We start from the raw sequence: 21,921 nt of genomic DNA, 5'->3' as shown, positions 1-21,921 counted from the left end.
TGCCAGCGACGGGCGAGGGGGACGCCCGTGCAGACGGCCTCGAGGCCTCAGGCGGGTCCGACGATGACACCCTCAGATCAGTCGTCAAGGGGCGTCAGCATGCCGCGGTTCCGAAGGAGTGGCACGGGCAAACGCAGCATGAGTGCCCGGTCCGGGTAAGTATTTCTGGTTTTATTCGCTGCATTGATTTAATCGATCCCCAATCCTGCTAACCTCTGCCTTTCTTCCCCGATTTCTAGCTCCGGGGCCGTTGCCAAGGATGCAGCTCTGCTCGCGCCGGCTAAAGCCCTCAAGACCGGGGCGTGCGCCACTCCACACTCAGCACCGCAGCCCTCGCACATCGTGGATATCGTGGCGGAGGCCACGAAGCTGCGGGAGGCCATGGCTCGAGGGGCCCAAGCGGCCCAACAGGCTTGAGCGCCGGGAAATGGGGGCGATGCCGGCCAGAGTGGCGTTGAAGCAGCCGCTCAGGCCGACACCGTGGGGGAGGCCGGCCGGGGCAGCGTAGATGACGCCGCCCGGCCGGATGTTGAAGTCGGGGCCAGTTGGAGCGACGCGGATAAAGCCGCCCAGCCGGTCGCAGAGGAAGAAGCTGGTGGGGATGTGCAGGAGCGCCTCGCCAGCCAAACGGAGGTGGAGACCCTTGTCCCTGAGCCCCCGAGGGCTGGGGTCGAGGGCGTCGCGGAAGAGGAGTCGGCGCCGAGGGCGTCGGTGGCGGAGGAAGCCCGCGTCTCGGTGCCCACAGAGGCCCGGGACGAGGGTGTCATTGCGACGGTGACGGCGCAGGCGGCGCCGGGAAGCGTGGTGCCGGTGGAGGGATATCGACCCCGCTGTTGCGGCAAGCGCCGCCGACAAGATCGCTGAGTTCACATCGGCCTGCGAGGAGGTGCTCGACGAGGGGACATCCGAGGGACCCCATCACGGGGCAATCATCCCGTCCGGGGTCCCCCCGGAGTTTCTCCACGACGAGCGGGAGGAGGAGGTCGTCTGGCAGGTGCAGATCGAGGCATGTTCTCAGATCCTGAACCACCTCGATCGTGCCCTGGAGCTCCATCGGACGACAGATTACCAGATCAGCCAGGTAAGCGGCTCCCTCCCAGGAATCATTCGTATTTTGGCCTTGATTTCATTTGTTTTACCCACTCCTTTTCTCTTGTAGCTGCTGAGGGACATCTCGCGCAAAAAGAGCGCCGAGATGACCCGACTGTACTCTCAGGTGCGCTGGCTTGGTCAGCACAATGCTGCCTTGGTCTTCTAGAACATCGACACCAACACCAAGATGGGGGATCTGGGGGAGCGTCAGCAGGCGCTAGAAGAGGAGCTGGCGCGGGCCGCCGGTGAGCATGACGTCCAGCGGGCCACATCGGAGCAGAAGGTTCGGGAAGCCGAGGCGCAAACCACCGAGCTGCAGCGCACTAGGGCGGCGTTCGAGTAGAAGGAAGCCGAGCTCCAGCGTAAGGAGGCCGAGCTCCAGCGCAAGAAGGCAACCGTCGCCACGCTCACCGGGACCCTCGAGGAGAAGGGCAAAGCCCTCGAGGAAAAGGATGTGGTTCTCCGGAATACGGAGGCCGCCCTCAAGGAGAAGGAGGACTCCTTGTCTTCACTCACGGAGGCCGCCCGGGTCCAGCGAGAAGAGGCGCAGAAGAACCTCGCAGGTGGGTGCTCGAAATTTTGATGTTGTTGAATTCTAGTTTTTCGTAGCTTATCTTGGTTCCTTTGATCAGAGCTGAGGCAGCAAGTGGCAGACGAGACTACGGCAAAGGAGGCGGTCCACACAACGCTCATGGCGGTGCAGGCGGAGTACGCTAACCTGGAGCGGACCGCCGTGAGTGTGTGCTAGGAGCTCGAGGGGGAGGGCGCCATCCCTGGTAGCTCGGTGATTAGACGCCTGCGAGCGCTAGGTGGCCGGATCGCCGAGCATGCCAAGAGCACCTTCCGCCTCGGTGTCCTGCGAGCCCTTGCCGTGGCCTCGATGCATTATATCATGGATCTCCAGAGGGTGTCGTCGGGGTACGTCGTTCCCAACGACGCTGATGCGGACGCCGCGACGGCCATCATGGACGATGCCGATGCAGCTGCCGAGGAGTTCGCCATAGCCTTAGCCGAGTTCGACGCTGTTGCTGATCCACAAAGGGGGGATGATAACCTATAGGAAAACTGGGCCTCGGAGCCCATGTAATGAATCAATACTTGTTGTAATTGTATTTATAAATTAAGAAATTTGTTATTGTTTAACCGACAGTGTGGCCCATCGAGGCCTTGTGCATTCGAGCCCTCGTTTTCTTTACTCCACTTCCGTGTTCTCGTATGCGACTTAGGTAAACTTCTGCGAGGAATTTCGCATTCATAAGCAACATAGGCGTGGGGTGGTGAGGGTGGTGCCGTATCCCGGAGGCGTAGGCGGCCCCACGACTCAGCCGGCCCCGTACCGTAGTGCTTATGCCTCGCGTCAGTTTTTCCCAAGTGTACGAGAAGTTTAGAGACGGAACCCCACAACTCGGCCGGCCCCGTACCGTAGTGCTTATTCCTCGCGTCAGTTTTTCCCAAGTGTACGAGAAGTTTAGAGACGGAAGTTTTTCGAAAAAACGTTGGCGATTTTTGGGGACGTTCGGGGGTTCCCCCCGTAGTAGCCCCTGAGGGAGGCTTGGCTTTGCCGAGGGTAAAGCCAGGCATACCTCAGTGTTCATGCGCATCCGAGCCCCCGAGGGTCCGGAAGGTTCCCAAAAATAAACAAGTAAAGCGTACTTCTTTATTATTTCGGAAAATCGAAAATGTGAGTACAAATGATGTACAAATAGCTCGAAACTCTAAGGATAGAAGCGACAGAGCTGCTGTATGTTCCAAGCATTGGTGAAGACTTCGCCATTTTCGTTCACCAGCTTGTACGTGCCGGGCTTGAGCACCTCGGCGATGATGTATGGGCCTTCCCATGGTGGTGAGAGTTTGTGGCGGCCCCTGCTGTCTTGTCGAAGCCTCAGCACCAAGTCCCCTTTGTTGAGGTCTCGGCGCCGGACTCTCTGCGCTTGATATCTTCGCAAAGACTGCTGGTAGCGTGCAGAGTGTAGGAGCGCCACGTCTCGAGCCTCGTCCACTTGATCCAGCGAGTCCTCGCGGGCTCGCTGGTTCAACTGCTCCTGATAGGCCTTGAGCCTTGGAGACCCGTACTCTAGGTCCGTGGGGAGTATGCCCTCGGCGCCATAGACTAGGGAGAACGGCGTAAAGCCTTCCCGGCCAAAGGAAATGGTGTCCTTCGACCAGTCGAAGTAGGATGGTGTGGCCTTAGTGACGGAGAAGACTTCCCGGCGCTCACGCTTGCGCTGCCGAGAGGTTGTGTTCGTCGTTGGTCCTCCAAAGATGAAGAAGGCGTTCTCCACCAGGGGAAACTCGGCATCTCCACCTTTGTCGCCAGCATCCTTCTTCTTGTCCTCATCGCGATGCGCGACACAGTTGTAGTACTTCTTGAGCATTTCACACTGCTCGAGGGTGTGGTTGACCGAGCCCTTGTGGTAAGGGCACGGTTTCTTCAGCATGTCGTCGAATAGGCCGCTTCCACCACGAGGGGGGCCTCGAGGTCCTTTGCGGTCTGGGGCGGCGACGAAGGCCTCGCCGGAGTCTTCTGCCTGCCTTGGTCCATGCTGGATTGGTGGGGCCTGCTTCTTCCATTTCCTCCCCCGCTTTTGTTTCTTGGCGGGGGCGTTGATCTTGGCGTTGCTGCCCTCTGCGGGCGCATCTTCCTTGCGTTTGTTTGGCTTGTCGTCAAAAATGGCACCAACTACCTCCTCGCCGGCGGCGTAGTTGGTGGCAGCATCGAACAACTCGTTGGTGTTGGCGGGACGGCTTCGCGCAAGCTCGTGCACCTGGTTCCTGCACGTCGTGCCCTCGAGGAAAGCGTTGATGACCTCGACGTGGGTGACGCTGGGGAGCTCGGTGCATTGCTTGGTGAGCGCCGCACGTAGTCGCGCAGGGACTCATTGGGCTTCTGACGACACCCTTTAAGGTCCCAGGAGTTCCCAGGGTGCACGTACGTGCCCTGGAAGTTGCCCACGAAGATCTGGACCAAGTCGTCCCAGTTGTGGATCTGGTCCGCGGGCAAGTGCTCGAGCCATGTTTGTGTGGCGTCAGCAAGGTGAAGGGGAAGGTTGCAGATGATAACCGCATCTTCCGTCGCTCCGCCCAGCTGGCACGCTAGGCGGTAGTCATTGAGCCAGACTGCGGGATTGGTCTCGCCCGAGTACTTGGCGATGGTGGTGGGCTATCGAAAGAGCGGGGGAAAAGAAGCGGTTCGAATCTCCCGGCTGAACACCCGGGTGCCCGGAGGCTCCGGTGACTCACCCCTGTCGTGCTCGGGGTCGAAGCGTCCACCCCGTCGAGGGGTGGACTTCCTGCCGTTGATGATGTAGCAGGCGTCGCCATCGTCGACTTGCCCGCGCGTATCGTGGAGTCGCTCCATTGCGGGAGCTTTTCCGATGCGGTTGTGCACCGAGGGTGCCTTCACGTCATGCGCTATGGCTGTCTTTCCCTTCCCCCCTGGCGGAGTGTGCACCGAAGCCTCGTGGTCCTAACGTGCAGTCCCACCGGGCTGCTTCGGGGCTATCGAGCGTATGCGAGACGCAGAGCTCTCGGCCTGCTGCACAGCAGCTTGCTCGATGAGCGCCAGTGCCTCGCGGCGTAGGTTACGACCCGAAGTAGTCGACGGCTTGGGCATCGCTTGGAGTAGGTAGGCCGTAGTGACGAGTTTTTCACCGGCTGTTTTCAATTCCGGAGGTTTGTCGACGTTGTCATCGGCTAGGATCCAATCCCGTGCAACGCGAGCCGCCGCCTGGGCATGTGCACCAGGCACAGTGCGCTGTTGCTCGAGCACGGTGCTCAGCTCCTGAGTCTGCCGACACTGCTCGTCGAGTTCGCTTGAAGCTCCTTGAGCTTCGCCAGCTGCGCTTGCCGCGCCGCTGAGCTTGACAAGGAAGATGGGGCCGCAGGTAGCACCACCGGTTGGTTCGCCTGCGCGTCTGCCCCGCCGTTCCTGTCATCACCCGGAGCGTTGTCCTCTTGCCCGTCCGCGAGCTGGACCATGAAGCACTCCCGGGCGGGATCGTAATCCCCCTCGCTGGAGTCCTCGGAGCAGGTGAGGCAATAAGCCGTCGCCAGCTGGAACGAGCGGAAAGCGCCGGGGTCGCGGACCCCGGAGTAGTCCTCGGCCTCCTCGGCCGTGAAGTTGTCCATGAAGAAGTTGATGTCGTCGGTGACCGAGCTCGCCGTCTTGGGGTAGGAGTCGTTAGGGGATGATGCGATGAGGCTGCGGATCGACAGGAGGTGATGACCCGACAGATCCTCATACTCGGCGAAGTTGGTGCTGGACGAAGAAGCGTAGGAGGCAGCGTTGCGCATCCCCTGGGAGGCACTAGGGCTGAAGTTGATGATGGTGTCGGCGCAGCTGACGCCGAAGCACGTGATGACGAAGTGATGGCCCCGTCGGCCGCGACGCTGAGCCGTGACATTGCAGCCTCAACCCACGTGGTGGAGCTGCGTTGTGCCGCCCGTCGCCGCTCTGCGCGCGCTTGTCGCGAGTGCTGGCCCGTGCGCCTGTTGCGCCGGGCTGGTGAAGTCGGAGTGTCCGGGTTGCGTCTGGGCGAGAGAAGCTCCATGACGTAACCATTGCAGGTTGCTCTGAACTCGAGACTCCCGAACCAGATCACTTATCCTACTGGGAGCGGATCCGAAACGCCCATGGGGTATGGGTTGGATCTGGTCGCCATCCTTGGAGATCAAATGGGAACAAAAGAGATTATATCACACAGCGCCCCGACCTAGCGCGCCAACTGTCGGCGTCCTGACCTGGCGGTCCAGACCCCAACTAGTAATGCTGCATGTTTCCTCGTACCAGGTGTTGATGCAAGAGGCAACACAGTAACACACGGGTTTATCCTGGTTTCGGCCGCGGGGCCGTACGTCTAGCAAGGGGGTGTGCGAGGGCACTGTATTATCTTGCACCGGAGGTGCCTGTAGTAGGGGATACAGGCGAGGTGAGAGAGGGAGGGAAGCTCCCAGGTCTCTGCTAGAGGAGAAGTTGATTGAGGCGAGTACCAATATCGGGTGCTCAGTGGTGCTGAGTGTTGTGTTCTATCGAGTCGTCTGATCGCGCAATGTTGCCGACGTAGGTGACGATCCCCCTTAAAGGAAGCCTGCCGCCTCCTTTTATAGTCACAAGGAGGGACGGTGTACATGCGCAGGGGATTGTGGAAGTCGTCGTATTTCCCCCGAATCGCGGGGGTGCAGTGGTCAAGCACTGTGGGAAGTACACTGTGAGGCATGGCGTCGGGCATGGCTGTCATCCTGGGTATCGTCCTTGGTCTTGTGGAGATCGCGCCGGCGTCCTGCCAGCCCCAGCAGGCGGCGTGGTCGTCTCTGTAGGGTGTACAGTCTTTTTTCAAATGTGGCGTGGTGGCGTTCCGTGGGCCCTGCAGGCCAAGGTCTTGCATACACATGTGCGCCAGCGGTAGCGGGGCGCATGGCGGTCCCGGAACCCCCCCGGGCGGAGTGCTGGTGCGTGCACTAAGGGGTCCGGGAGTCACGCGGAGGTCCAAGACCCCTCGAGGGGGGAGGTCCGGGCCTCCAGCTGCTAGTGCTGAGCGTCCCCCCTTGGGGACACGTGGCGACACTGGACCCCTTCCCGAGCAGGGGGCGGGTCCGGACAGCAGGAGTTGGCAGAATAGTAACGGGAACTGTGCCGAGCACGTCTCATCTCGCGTCGCGGGTTCCCACAGTACTGCCACAGCGTCCGGGATGGCGGAGCAGTGACCGGAGTTGGCAGACGGGACTCCGGTCACAGCCACTGTGGGGGATGGCGGCCTGGCGCCGTCTGTCCTGGGCGCTGTGAGGAGTGGTTGGCATTTAATGCCTTCGTACGACGGGCGGGTGAGCGGCAGGGCCGTTTGTCCTTTCCGTCGATTCGCCCTGCTCGAGGGTAGGTTCGCTACCCTCGAGCGAGGCAGAATTGATTTGCCTGCTTGAGGGTAGGTTCGCTACCCTCGAGCGAGGCGGAGACGCGGGGCGCAGTCGAGGGTCTCGATGAAAGCTCTCGAGCGAGACGGAGATCGCCCCGCGAGTCCAAGGGGGGTGTGGATGGGCCGCATGCTGGGCTTCTTTAAGTTCTTTCCTTTCTTCCAGATTGGATGGAGGTCGTAGGCCTTCGTGGGCTTAGTTGCCTAATATGTATTTGCGTTTTTAGGGTGATTTTAGTACCCTGATTAGGGTGTCCCTAATCGTGGTCCCCGACAGCAGGACATTCTTTTTCAAGAATGTCTTCGTTGGTTCTGGAGCACCATCTCATAAAAAATGTCCTGCTTACGTTGATGATATTGTAGTAACCAGTTCAATAAGAGGTAACCATGTGGCAGACCTGGCTGAAACCTTCGCAAGCCTAAGAAAAGCAAGGCTGTCCTTGAACCCCAACAAGTGCATCTTTGGAGTTCACAAAGGAAAGGTGCTAGGATGCCTCGTGTCCATCAAAGGCATCGAAGCAAATCCTGATAAAGTAAAAGCTCTCTGGAACATGGAGGAGCCCAAGTCCATTAGGGACGTACAGAAGCTCACAGGGCGGATAGCAGCCCTAAACAGATTTATCCCTCGCTCTGCTGACCGAAGCCTACCATTCTTCAAGGTCCTTCGCAATGCAAACAAATTTGAGTGGGGCCTCGAGCAAAGCGAAGCCCTTTAGGCACTCAAAAACCATCTCCAGAACATGGTCAAAATGACCTCACCTGACCCAAAGGATGTGTTGCACCTATACATCGCGACATCCTACTCTGTTGTTAGTGCAGCGCTCGTGCTCGAGAGAGAAATTGAGAGAAAGAAGAAGCAGCTACCTGTTTACTTCGTATCTGAAGCTCTTGCATGCTCGAAGCTCTTGTACTCAGAACTAGAGAAAATTGCATATGCAGTAGTCATGTCTGCTCGGAAGCTTCGACACTATTTCGAAGCTTACAAGATAATCGTAGTTACAGATCAACCTCTGCATGACTTGTTCAACAACAGAGAGGCCTCAGTCAGAATTGCTAAATGGGCTTCGGAACTCTCTGAGTTCTACATAGACTTCGAGAGAGGAACAACCATCAAGTCACAAGTATTGGTAGACTTCATTGCCGATTGGACATCCCCAATTTTCAAGCAGGAACCTTCGGCTGAAACCTGGATCGTGCATTGCGACGGGGCCTGGTGCAGCGAAGGAGCGGGTATTGCTGCAATCATAGAATCTCCTTCGGGAGCAAAAACAAGATACACAGCACGTCTAAGCTTCGACAACCTCGAATCATCAACCAACAACACCACTGAGTATGAAGCCTTGCTCCTGGGCCTTCGCAAAATGAAAGCCCTTGGCCATCAAAATTTCATTGTCAGAACAGATTCGAAGATTGTCAGAGACCACAATGAAAAAGACTCAGAAGCAAGAAAACTAGAGCTCATCGAGTACCTCGATGCCGTCAGAATGATGGAGAAATATTTCAAGGGCTTCGATATCGTTCATATCCCAAGGCACATGAACGACGAAGCTGACAAGCTGGCAAAAGCAGCATCAAGAAAGGAGCAATTACCTTCAGATGTATTCTACGAAAAAATCACAGAACCTTCAGTCAAGCCGAAGAAAGAAAAACAGGTTTCAGTCATAGCAGCTGAAGACTGGAGAACACCCATAATGGAATACCTTCGGGGAAACAATGAACTGGAAAATGAGAGAGAAGAGAAAAAAATGTTCCAAAGAGCAAGGGGCTACATAATCTCCGAAGGTGAGCTGTTCAAGTCAGGCGTCACCAGCCCATGGCTGAAGTGCATCTCCACAGCCGAAGGCATTGAGCTCCTAAAGGTAATACATTCCGGGTTCTGTGGATCCCGCATTGGCTTCAGACAACTCGTCTCCAAAGCTTTCAGGCAAGGATTTTTCTGACCCACGGTGCTAAAGGACGCCCAGGACATAGTCAATACATGCCAAGCATGCCAAATGATGGGCCCGAAGTCCTCAAAACCTTCGGAGCCAACCCAGCTAATACCTCCGACCTGGCCCCAGCAAAGATGGGGAATTGATCTCGTTGGACCCTTACCCACCGCTCAAGGCAATTACAAGTACGCAGCAGTTGCTGTCGAGTACTTCACAAAGTGGATCGAAGCCAAGCCCCTAATCAACATCACATCAAAAACAATTAGAAAATTCTTCTGGCAGAACATCATCTGCAGGTTTGGGGTCCCACGGGAAATCACCGTCGATAATGGCAAACAGTTTGATTCACAACTCTTCAGAGAGTTCTGTCACAGTGTGGGCACAAAGGCAATCTTCGCTTCGGTTTACCATCCGCAATCAAATGGGGCCGTCGAAAGAGCCAACGGCATCATCTTCGGCAGCATAAAAAATGCCTATTTGATCAGAAAAAGGGCAAATGGGCGGATGAACTACCAAAGGTCATCTTGTCCCACAACACTTCAGAATCAAGAACAATGAAGTTCACATCATTCAGGCTACTCTATGGTGCCGAAGCAATGACACCAGAGGAGCTTAAAAACCGAAGCCTAAGGGTGACTCATCAAGTTGAGGTCATACCATCGATCGACAAGGATCTTATGGAACTAGATATCCTTCAAGCTTCGGAGAACCTTGTGAAGTATCAACATGAAACCACGAAGTGGAGAGACAAAAAGGTCGTGAAAAAGAACATCACAGTCGGGGACTGGGTCCTAAAAAGAAAGCCAAACGCTGAAACCTCCGGCAAGCTCCACTCAAAATGGGAAGGGCCATTCCTAGTAATCAAGAGCAACAGGCCAGGGTCATATCACCTGTCCGACGCCGAAGGCAATGAGCTGCAGCATCCTTGGAATGCGGACAACCTCAAAAAATACTACATATAAGCATGTAAAAAGGCCGCATCACGAAACTATAAGCGATTGCGGACATTCGCGGATATTTTTAGTTCTTTTTACATTGTAAAAGGGCCGTACTCTTTTCCTCACAGGGGGAAACTCCACGCCGGAGGTGAGGTTTTTGACGAGGCGGACCCATTGTAAACTCTCTCAATGCAATGAATTTCCCCCAAACAAAGTGTCACCTTCGCCTAAGCATCTCAAATGGCAAGCTTCGGCCAGCATCTACATGCTGCATAAAACAGTAAGTTAGCAAAGTATGCAGAATCCGCAAACTTTGCATACTTATCAAACGAACGCCAAGGGGCTTCGACCTTTCAAAAGGTTCAAACCAAAAAACCTTCGGCACAAAAGGCACAAAAGGTGCTAAACGAACACCAAGGGGCTTCGACCTTTCAAAAGGTCCGAACCAAAAAACCTATGGCATAAAAGGCACAATAAGTGCAAAACGAACGCCATGGGGCTTCGACCTTTCAAAAGGTCCGAACCAAAAACCTTCGGCACAAAAGGCACAATAAGTGCAAAACGAACGCCAAGAGGCTACGACCTTTCAAAATGTCCGAACCAAAAACCTTCGGCACAAAAGGCACAATAAGTGCAAAATGAACACCAAGGGGCTTCGACCTTTCAAAAGGTCCGAACTAAAAAACCTTCGGCACAAAAGGCACAATAAGTACAAAACGAACGCCAAAGTGCCTCGACCTTTCAAAAAGTCCGAACCAAAAACCTTCGGCACAAAAGGCACAATAAGTGCAAAACGAACGCCAAGGGGCTTCGACCTTTCAAAAGGTCCGAACCAAAAAACCTTCGGCACAAAAGGCACAATAAGTACAAAACGAACGCCAAAGTGCCTCGACCTTTCAAGAAGGTCCAAACCAAAAATAACCTCAGAAGAATCGAAAGATGGATGCCAGAAAGGGGGGAGACATTTTTCCATCTGAACCCTCGGCACCCATCATTCGATCTACCCGAAACAAAAAGAACAAAACCCCTCGAAGACAACATCGCGCAAGAAAGGGGGGAGACATTTTCCCCAAAATACAAAATTTCCGCGCGTTGCCTCGTCAGTAAACAAATTATCTATCGAGGTTCCACAAAGAAAGAAACCCCCTTTTTTCATAAACAACCTCCGGGCGACGACTCGTTAGGAAGGGGGGAGACGTTTTTCCAAGAAACACAACCCTAACGAGCGTCGCCTCTGACGACAACAACTTACTTCTCGAAGGACACTTCCGGCATTCAACAAAAGCCGACCAAACTTTACCGAAGGGAACTAGCCCCTGCAAAAAGCAACCTTAGAAATGATCCCCTGGGACAACACGCTGGCAAGGGGGGAGACGTTTTTCTCGAAAAACAAAATCCCCGCATGTCGCCCAGTCCTACATTACCTAACAAACCTCCGGGAGGAATATACCAGAAAGGGGGGAGACGCTTTCCTTAAGACCCCTCGCACATCCCACAACAAGGCACCTCGAAGGATGCACAAAACAGAGTACCCCGAAGGATGCACACAACAAGGCACCTCGAAGGATGCACAAAACATAGCACCTCGAAGGATGCACATACCAAGGCACCTTGACGGATGCACATATCAGAGCAACCCAAAGGATGCACACAACAAGGAACCTCGAAGGATGCACAAAACACAGCACCTCGAAGGATGCACATAACAAGGGACCTCGACGGATGCACATATCAAAACACCCCGAAGTATGCACACGCGTAAAGCACCCCAAAGGATGAATTCAAAAAGTCATCTCGAAGGATGCCCGCAGAAAGGCATCTCGAAGGATGCACACAGAGAGGAAGCCTGAAGGATGCGCAATAAGAAGCCCAGATAAAGGCAATCGCGAGAATAACATACACGTCGAGAAGCGTCGCAAAGGTCACATTCGGACGAAAAAGTAAAAGAGATTACAATGAATCACGACCGGACCAGCATAAGTATTCTGCAACGCTGCATCCGGGACGAGCAAGGCTGAAAGCCTCCCAGCTCATCAATACCTTAGCGCTGTTCACGTCCTGCAGCATGGGAATATTTACAATCAAATTCTAAAGCCCCCAAAACAAATCCCTACAAGCTAATCTTTAGACCTGAGCCCTCGGCGATCCATCCGCGTCGCGTCCCGAAGGAGACCTGCTAGCCTCGGGCGTCCCACCGACCAACAAAGGTTGATCATGATTTAATTCCTGCACAAATAACAAAGTTTTACCACAAGAAAGGAAAAAAACCAAAAAATGCAGAGCCCGATGAAAGAAAGCTTACCCCCGTCGCAGCAGCCGTGAGGGTCCGAACAGCGACCTTACCCGAAGGTTCCCAGAAACGCTCAAAGTATGCAATCTTGACATCCTATATCTTGTTAACCTCTTCGGACAAACCCTCGTAGGGGATGTATTGAAAGCCCCCTTCAAGCTTAGAGAGGTCGACGGCGCCGGCGCGGAGAAGGTTTCCTACAAGCCCCTCGAAGGAGACGGACGCCACGTTATCATTCGCAACGCTCATCACCTCCCCGTGCCCCTCAAACTCCGACAGCAACCAGTCCAGAAGCTGAAAGATAACCTGAGAACCCTCGACTGGCTCAGGCAAGGGCAGAGGCTCTGCCCCGAGAGCAGCAAGAGCCTTCTTGTCCTCTTGGTACACTCCCTCGGCTCACAAAGCGACCTCAGTGAAGACTTGCTCGAGCTCACCCACTTTAGCGTGAACCTTCTCCAATTCGGTGATCCTACCCTTAAGGGCAGCCTTCTCGTTCGCGTCCCTTTCCACAGTCTTCCGAAGGCTCTCTAGAACCTTCTCATTGTCCGAAGCAGTTGTCTCTAGCTTTGAACACTTGGCCTTCATTTGCTTGTTTTCATCCTTCAGAGCGAGAATCTCCGCCTCAGCCCGCCGTAGTTTGTCCACCAGACTCAATCTCTCAATGGCGCTCTTGACCCGAAGGTCCGCATCTGCCTTGGCCTTCTGCATCAAAATACGGCTGGCCTGGGCAAGCTTCTTGCTCAAGTCAGCAATGATGAAGGCAGCATCGGAGGTGGATGTTTCTGCCACGGCTGCATTAAACTCTGAATCAAACACAAAATCACCTTCGGGGACACCAAAAATTGAACAAAAGCTAAACGCAATCATGCCCCGCCTTACCCTTTTCAGGGGGGAGAATCCCGGTCGTGCCAGGCCCGTGCATCACGGCCAAAAGCTGCTGCATCGACGCAGACACAACTGCAAAGACAACAAAAAGGGGGGGGCCCTCAGGTCACAAACAAACCAAGTGCCCATGCAAAAAAAGTAACGAAGCTTACCGGGTTCGTCGAAGTTCAACCCCTCCAGCATCTCCAGCTCTTTGTCCACAGGTGGAGCCGAGGACCCACCTGGGATATCCCCGCACCTAAGAGAGAGCAGCGTCTCACCAACCAAAACCTCCCCCTCTTCGATGCCAGCCGAAGAGGTAGGAATGGCGACCGCCGACACCGGCGTAGGAGCCTTCGGAGCACCGGCCGCAGGCCCGGCGGGTCTCGACTCAGGTGGCTTCGGAAGGTCCGAAGGCTTGGCGCCAGTCTTAACGAGACTCTGAATCCTCCGGCATTTTGTTATACCTTCGGGGGGACAATAAAGGTCAATCAGTGCCCTCGCCACCTCAACCCGACGGCCGAAACCAAAAAGCATGGTCCCGTACTCATCGCTAAGATCATAACGGGATCTAAAAAGCCTCCCTTCGGGAACTACAATCTCCCCGCCCACCGTCCCCATGAGCTCTTCCATAAAGGAGGGCGTACCACTATCTCCCGAAGAAACCTCCTCGTCCTGCGCCTTCCTCTTAGCGCACTCGGCCCTCGCAACCGAAACCTTCGAGCTCGAAGGCTTCCTCCCCCTCCCCCTCCCGCGACCACAACCACCCCCTCAGCCACCTTCGCCCGAAGTCCCAACCTCCTCTTTCTTAGCCTTGCCCTTGGACTTCTTCGATGCCACCTCGGAGCCAACATTGCCCGGAGGTGTCATCCTTGGAACTACACCCGCAGGCACCTGCCGAAGGCCGTACTCAACGCCCATCTCCGCCAAGCATCTGTTCAAACGAAGATTTCTCTTGCAAACCTCGACCAAGGAAAGATATTCCTTCCTGTTCCAAGGCCCCAAAATATCCGAGGCCTCCCGCTCCAGCTCGGCAACAATCACCTCGTCATTAGAACCTTTGGATTTCCGAAGACCGAAAACTGGAGAGATCAAGTGATACGCCATCCCAGAAAAACGCTTCCGCTCGAACCCTCCAGGAGCCCAACCAGCGGACAAAGGCCATATCCCCGCAGCCAAAAACTCTTCCACCATGTCTCTGCCCCCGCAAACTTGACAGGCCATCATAAAAGCTTCCACACACGGTTTAAAGCCTGGTGCACGCTTGTTGTACTAAGGCTGATAAGTGTGATCGAACGGCTCGATATCCGAAGCTAACAGATACTTCTCCTCGACCGAACCCTCGGGATCCGGAAAACCGATTTTGGCATAAAACCAGTACCCTAGCCAGTTCCCCTCCCATTTGTTTTTCTGGGCTGCGGCAAGCACAACCTTCGTCAAGCCTGTCTTCTTGTTGGACTTGCGAGGGACGAAGGTGCAACACCCATTCTGCACCTCACTCTCTTCATCATCATCATCCACAAAAACCTTCAGAGGCTGACAGTGCAACTAAAACAGCCTACAAAAGGCATCAACGGACACCCCACCACCGAACGTCCTCACAACCCACAAAAAATTTGACAACGCTGCTATCCCGTTCGGGGTGAAATGGTGAAGCTTCACGTTGAATGGCTCCAGTAGCTTCGGAACTACAGGATCCATCGGAATGCACAACCTAGCGGTAAAAAAATCCTTAAAAATAACCACCTCTCCAGTCAGAGGCACCGGTAAAACCTCCGGGCTAGGAGGGTGACACATCCCCTCGGGAAAATATCCTTTCGAAACATAGAAATCGATCATACTCTGAGAGACGACAGATGGCTCGAAGAGCAAGGTCTTACGCTTCTCAGGATCCATCAGGTCGGAAACACTCGCTGAAACTCCCGATAGACTTCCGCTGGCCTGTTCTTGTTGGACTGCCGGATGCGAAGCCTCGGATCCTTCGGGTTGTTTAACGGTATCAGAGTCTGCGCGAAGAACCGCCCTCTTAATAAATGTCATATCTACATAAAAACGAAGAAATGCAAATTAGAAAAAAGGAATCAAACGAACCTTCGATCAACCTCGCCGTTTGCTTAGTGCGAGCCCTGAACCGCTATTCTACTTACACAAAAAAAACGAGCAGCTTGATCACGCACGAAGCGGAACCTTCGGAAGAAGCGCTTTATAGCAAAAATCCTCGAAGGTAAGCAAAGCTCAAGAGGGCATAGGTTTTACCCCCCCCCCATCCCTCTGCTGATATAGGCAGGGGAAAGCAACAGTACCAACTGTAAAATCGAGGAGTCGGGCGCCCAAGCGACGCAATCGGAGCCTGACACGTGCACAACCAAAACCGACCATTACAGCCGATGGTTCGGGAGACGTTTTTCCTCGGGAGCTTCCCTAATGTTACGCACAATCTTCTTCTTCAACGCGGGTTCGGACCGTCGGCTTCGGACCTCGCCCTCGAGGGGCTACTGTTAGGGATTGGACCTTCGGATAGGCTCCCACCCTTGGAAATGTTCCCTAACTCGTTTGCAGGGCTCCAACGAGAGAAGGCGAGCATACCCGAAGGGAGACAGTCACTCCCGAGATCACCCAGGCCAGGGAGCTCACCTTCGGGTGGCCGAAGGTGACGAATCTTTGCTCAGAAGCACAAGCTTAAAGACCAAGACCTATGATAAACGAAGGATCCCACCTTCGGATGGCCAAAGGTGACGAAGGGTCACTCAGAAGCACAAGGTTAAAGACCAAGACCTGCGATAAATGAAGGATCCCACCTTCGGGTGGCCGAAGGTGACGAATGGTCACTCAGAAGCACAAGCTTAAAGATCAAGACCTGAAGCGTCCCCTCATGAGAGAAGACTTAAATGTGATACCAACATCAGTCCCAGGAGGCTGATAACACATTTATTACATCAGATGGTTCATCACCGTACAACTCTACACGGTAATGGGCAGTGAAGCGCCACTATCGCGAGGATTACAACTAAAATCCACACAACTACATTCACTACGAAGAGGGGATCATCAGAGTCTTGCGCCATGCGGAACCTCCTGCGGGTGACTCTAATCCACAGGCAAGGCTGGGTGCAGGACGGTACCCCTACTCAGCGTCGTCAGGAACGAAGTCTGGATCTTCCTCTGTAAAAATAAAGAATGGGGTGAGTACAAACGTACTCAGCAAGTTCAACCACACCCACGGAGGGGGTATAAACAGAATATAATGCACAGGGTAAATCAAGGATAAGGCTAGGGTTTAATTTGCGGAAAGCAATATTTTATGCAGGTGTTCGTTTGAAGAAAGCATTTCCAAAACTAGTTTTCTTGTACCGAGTGACACGTAGTGTTGACCCACACATGATCCAAGTTTTAAGCTGCTACCGGACTCCTCATCCGCCGTAGCACACGGCACAACTGCCGGACACTTTTCCAAAACAACTCACGCCAACCCATCCCAAAGAAACACTAGTTGCGTGACCACACCGTAACTCGCCCAATACCGTGGGCACGACTATTCGAATAGATTTTAACGCTGCAGAGGTGTGCAACTTTACCCACAAGCGGGGTACCACGGCTCGAACACCGTAGTGTCGGTGTAGATCCCAACAAAGCCATTACCGACCTTAGCTAGACCTGACTAGCCATCACGGGATCCACCAAGGGGTCATTGACCTATCACAGAGGTTTTAACCGGGGCATAAGTCACACAGAGCTAATCCCTTCTCCTTGATCACCCATTGCTCTCAGCTCTCATGATGGCTATCAGACTAACTAGTGAGGATTATGCTAAGACGTTGCCCATTCAACGGTCGAGTGGTTTGCACGATAGTGGAGTTAGGTGAGATGACACACCAACTCGGTCCTTAATTGTGACAAGATGGATATCTCCCTTCCTTGCTCTGCCACACAGGCACGAGCACACCAATCGGCAAATCACACAGAAATGCCATCCATCCCGTCTAAACTCATCTTTCGAAAATTCCATATTTTCCCTTCCCACACACTCACACGTTTTCTTTTTATAAAACAAATTGTACCGAGTTTAAGGTCCTAAGTGTTCTAGCAGTGATTAACGTCCAAACGCATTCAGACATTAATCTAGGTGGTCAAGGAATGGTTATAACAAATCAAGGGGTGGCTATCCAACCGTGTTTTCAGCAGGCAAACATATGCAATTTTATAAAACATGCCAATAGGTTGTGTTTATAAAAACTAGGACAAAAGCATGCATCAAAGGATGGGATTGAACTTGCCGTCTTCAAAGCCTTCCGGGAAGTCCTGCTCGAGGTACTGTCCTTCGGGTTCGGGGTCGCGGAACTAGTCCTCGTCCGCTTGCTCGCAGTACTATTCATCGATGGGTTCTCCCTCATTCTCACCGTGATCTACGACGCACACAAGCAAGCACACAATCAGGAAAAAGAGATAAAAGTTTTATCGTTGAGCTCGAATCAGGAACGATTAAGATCTGGAGATAGAAGTAATATTTTTGGGCGATTTCCTAATGGCATGGCCAAAACTATGCTATGAGAGGTGTGGTAAAGTTTCAGGTCGATCTGAGAATGTTTGGCGCATGAAATGATAGGTTATATAAAGGTTTAGGGGTTAAATTAGGAGTCAGGGACCTGTTTGTAATTATTTCTAAGAGTGGAAGGGCTTGATTGTATTTTCTGGAAATATCCGAGACATACTGAAAAGGTGTAGGGGTTTATTTATAAATGTGTTATATAGTGGAAGGGTCTGTTTTGAAATATAATAAAAGGGAGGGTTTCTTTTGTAAAAGGACTTGAGAGGTGAGGGGGTTCTTTTAAGAAATAACGGGAAAGGCAGGGGCCTAAAGCCAAAAATGCCTTTCTTCTCCCTTTCCCCTCGCTGGGAAACAGGGGAGGGGCGGCGCGACGCCGGCGGCGCCTAAGGCCGGCAGCCCGGGGCTCGACAGCTCTTCGGGAGGAGGGGAAAAGAGAGAGGAGGAGGTGGGGATTCGATTCCCCTACCTAGCTCGAGCTGGGGTGGAGCTGGGCGGTTGGGCGATGAGAGCGGGCGGCGAGCGGCTCTGGCACCCGCGGCGGTGGCGTTGGGGAGCAGGGAAGGGCGCTGGTGGTGGCGGAGGTGGCTGTGGGCGAAGGAGCGGCGCGGGGGGGGGGGGGGGTCTATTTATAGGGCGATTGAAGCGGTGGGGCGGTGCGGGGTAGGTAGTGGCGGCCGGCGAGCCTTAATGGCGTTCGGCCGCGTTCGCGTGTCGCGGAGTGGCGTGCGGGCGGCGAGGCCGGCGCAGGGGTGACGGGACGTGAGCGGCAGCGGTGGCGAGCATAGGGGGACAGCAGCGGCGGCGTGCGGCGTGCTCAGCGAGGTAGGGCGTGCGGCGTGTCGCGGTGCGCGCGGCGTGGCTTGACGAGCGTGGTGAGCTCATGCGCACGCTGCCGTGGCTCGCGCGACGTGGGCAGTGGGAGGCAGTAGCGGTGCTCGCGCTCGTGCGTGTGTGCGGGCCGCGCGTGGGGTCGGCCGGGGGCGGTGCGCGCGCACAGGTGCGCGAGCGTGGTCGGGCTGGGCGGGGTGCTCGGGAGCGCGCGGCGCTCGGGAGCAGAGGAAGGAGAGAGGAGAAGGGAGGAGGAGGGAAAGAGAAAAAGAAAAGGGGAGGGAAAAAGAAAAGAGAGGGAGAGAGAAAAAGAAAGAGGGAGGAGAATCGCGGTGGGCGGTCGCGCGTGGCCTTCAGGCAGCCGGGCGGCGCGGGATGAGGCGGCGGCGAGGAAAAAGAGGGAGGGTACGGGCGGCGGAAAAAGATGGAACGACGATTGAAATCGGATGTCAGGACATCGGGAATTCTGGGAGGGGGTTAGGGTTTAGGGTTAATTGAGCTCAACGATGAAATAATTTTGAAAATAATTTAGCGAGTGATTTATTTAGTAAATTTTCCGGGATGTCACAGAGGGCTCCGCGGAAGGGAAAGTACGAAGGAGGTATGGGGAGTTGGCAGTATAGTTGCTGGAGCAGTGCCGAGCACGTCTTGCACTGCTGTTGTCAGCCGAAACCCACCGGCGAGCAGCGACCGGCAACACGGAGAGCCGGGAGGTTGCTAGGGCACTAGAGGCACTGCTCCCTCGTCGACGGCCCGCAATTTCTGTCACGCGCCCGGAGGTTTTGTGGAAAAACCGGGCGTGCCACCTGACCTATACCCGATCAGGAGGGTGTAGACGTGCTCCGAACAGTTTTCTGCATACAAAGACACGTACAAACGTAAGTCCGAGCCGTGGTCGACTCCCCTGGACGACTCTTGCATCGGCTTTAAAGAGCCGATCGAGTCCCGGTGTCAGATTGGATCTGTAACCATCCAGATGTCGATGAATAAAGCGAATAATTGTAAAGCTGCTTCAATTAAATCTAGCTAATCTAATCCACGATGGTAAAAGCTTCACTGCTAGATCGGAACATCCTACACGTGACTAGGCCTAATGAACGTAACAGACAGCTAGACCACAACCCAAAACAGAGGCCTAAGAACTAGCAAGAGCCGATTCCCGGAACAATCCCTATCAAGGTCAAGATAAAGCATCTACTACGCCACCGGATCGTCCAATCCGTTTGCAAGGCCTAACCTAGCAGATATTACGCCAACTCCTAAGATAAGAGCAAACCATAACAGATCAGATCTACTAAACATAAAAGAAGCAGGGTGTTGCCTCTGTGCGACTAATTCTATGCGACAAGAACTAGCATAAGATTGAAACGTGACAGCACAGAAACAACGTGATATTCGTAGATGATAAACAATGAAGCACAATAGATCTACTAAAAGCCATGCTACGAACATCAGGATAACTAGCATTACTCGCCATAAAAAACGCTTCAGTACGAGTAATACCAAGGTAAAAGCAAGAACTATACTGCCCTGATCGCAAGAAGCGATCAGGGCAGCATGGCACTTACTTGGATGAAAACCCTAGGGTTAGGGGTGGCGATGCGCCGAGAGTTGTTGTTTGCGAGTCGTGATGACGCTCTCTTTACGAATAGCAAAGGATACATATTTATAGTCCGGAGGCTTGGGAAACAACCTAAACTAATCTTGTCCCGATTGGACTCTATCTCTAAACTTAAACTAAATCTAAGGATACATGGCCAATGTGGCCCATATGCTCACGCAGGAGCCAATTTACAAGCCTTCCTCAATCTTCTGCTTTAAGCCATCTTGCTTTCGGCCCATCCTGTTAATTTATGGCGATAACACATGCCCCCCTGGTTATGGCAATGATAATTCCAAAACCAATCCGTCGCTTCATCTTCCCATTAATGCCCATTAAACACACATTGTAACCACCAAGGAAGACGCAACGTCTCTGCAACTGGCTCCTCGTAGAATGTGAAACTGCCGATCCATCTTCTATCTTTTACTATTTAACCTCCCTCTGCATCGGCTCTTCTTCACAGCAAAATTTCATCTTCTTCCCAAAGCCAGTAGCACAGAAACCACCCCAATCCTCAAACAGCCATGGCCATCTCTTCCTCCTCCGGCTCCAACTCGTTTGGGGACTCTTCTTCTTCTTCCTCTTCCCCTTCTTCTTCTTCCTTCCTCTCGGCCTCCTCCATCGACTCCATCCCGGAGAGCCGAGAGCCGACCCTCGAGTGGGACCCAACAGCGGCCTATGAGGCGCTGGCTCCTCTGCACTGGGACGCAGAGGAGTTCGACTTCGGGGTCGCCTCTGAGGAGGACGAGCCCACAACTGATAGAGAGGAAGACCTCCAGTTCCTATTCCAGTAGGAACTGGAGAGCGGCGAAGACGATGCCTTCTCCTGGGAAGGAGCCGACTCCTCTGAAGAGATCGGTTCTTCCTCCAGTGACGACACGGTGGCGGAAGGAAACCCCCACCAATTCCTCAAGGCCCCCTTGGAGGGGATGTAACACCCTAATTTTAAATTTCAGTATTTATTAATAAATTAATTGGCTTTAGTAAATTTTCTAAGGTTTATTGTGTTTAGTTGGCATTTAATCTAATTTTTGTTTCATAAGTATTAAAAATTTTGCCATAGGTTTAAATCTTTTGTTGCATTCATGCTGGTGCATAATTTTGTTTGAGTGTGGGTGAATTCAAATTTTATTTGAATTCAAACTCTGATTGGTTTAGAAATAGAAAAGAAAGAGAAAATAGAAATAGAAAACAAAACCCTCAACCAAACCCAAACCCCACTCTAACCCGGCCCAAAAAAAAAAACCACCAGCCCAAGCCCATCCTCCCTCTCCCTTCCCGCGGGCCACTTCGGCCCAGACTCCCCCGCACGGCCCGCCCCACGGCCTGCCTTCGCGCTCGGCCCACGCCGCCAGCGCGTCGCCTCTCCCCCGCCTCACTCCGCTGGCCCAGCGCGTCACCCTCTCCCTCACCGCGCCCCCGGGCCCACCTGTCGGCACCTAACCCCGCAACGCCCGCACGCGCCCGCTGCCGCTGACGCCGTGGCCCCACACGCCAGCCCCCTTCTTCCCCGCCGCGCTGCCGAGATCCTCGCCGCAGTTTTCGCCGGCTTCCCAACCGCGTGCGCGCACGCCAAGGCCTCCGCCGCCCTATAAGTAGCCCGCGCCGCACCCCCCTGCTCCCCCATCCGCAGCCGCCTCCCCACAAACCCTAGCGCCGCCGCCTCCGCGCTGCTCTGTTTCGCCGCGCCCCTGCTCCGCCGTGAGCCCACCGCTCCGCTGCACCGCGAACCTCCGCAAGCCCCGAAGTAGACTCGCCGTAGCCCCGGGGAGCTTCCCAAGCTCTCTGCCCCGAAGCCAGGCCCCACCCCGCCGGAATTTCACCCGAAGTCATCCCCGCGGGTGAGTGGCCCGCAGCCCGAATTCCTCGCCGCCGGCGACTCCTGAACCTCCCCTGACCCGTGGCACCTTTGCAGCATCCCCC

The sequence above is a fragment of the Panicum virgatum genome, chromosome 2K (assembly GCF_016808335.1).
Source record: "Panicum virgatum strain AP13 chromosome 2K, P.virgatum_v5, whole genome shotgun sequence".
Taxonomy (NCBI): domain Eukaryota; kingdom Viridiplantae; phylum Streptophyta; class Magnoliopsida; order Poales; family Poaceae; genus Panicum; species Panicum virgatum.
This window is presented reverse-complemented; position numbering follows the sequence as displayed.